Here is a 631-nt window from a genome sequence, read left to right as displayed (position 1 = left end):
ATACTATAGACTCCAAAATATCAAGGAAACTCAGCTCCAATTAGATGAGCGGGACTAGTAGCTTTTTGCTTCCGAATAGTTTTGGCATCTCACTTTTTTCCTTTGAAGTTCAGAATGATTGGCATCTATAGGAACTCAGAACTCAGATAGTGTTATTGATTCTCCTAGTTAAGTATAATGATTCTTGAGCATAGCTAGTGTATGAGTCTTGGCTGTGGCCCAAAGCACTTTGTCTTCCAGTATTACCACTGGATACATACATGCCACAGACACATACTTGGGTGAACCTTTTCAGATTATGACCCAGCTTTGCTAGAGTCCCCAATTAGAGGTGTCCAGGGTTCTTAAGCACACTCTTTTTGCCTTGGATCACAACTTTATTTCTTTCTTTTTTTTTTCTATTTCTTCTCTTTTTTTCTCGTTTTTTTTTTTGAATCACTGCTTTTTCTTGCTTCAAGAATCAATTTGATGATTTTTCAGATCCTCAATAACAGTTCTCTTTTTCCTCATCCTTTCAAGAGCCAACAATTTTTTAACATTCTCAAAACAACAAATTCAAAAGACATATGCACTGTTCAAGCATTCATTCGGAAAACAAAAAGTATTGTCACCACATCAAACTAATTCAACT

This window comes from Arachis duranensis, chromosome 10 (assembly GCF_000817695.3).
Source record: "Arachis duranensis cultivar V14167 chromosome 10, aradu.V14167.gnm2.J7QH, whole genome shotgun sequence".
Lineage (NCBI taxonomy): Eukaryota > Viridiplantae > Streptophyta > Magnoliopsida > Fabales > Fabaceae > Arachis > Arachis duranensis.
The sequence above is the reverse complement of the archived record's forward strand: the minus strand, read 5'-3'. Positions refer to the sequence as shown.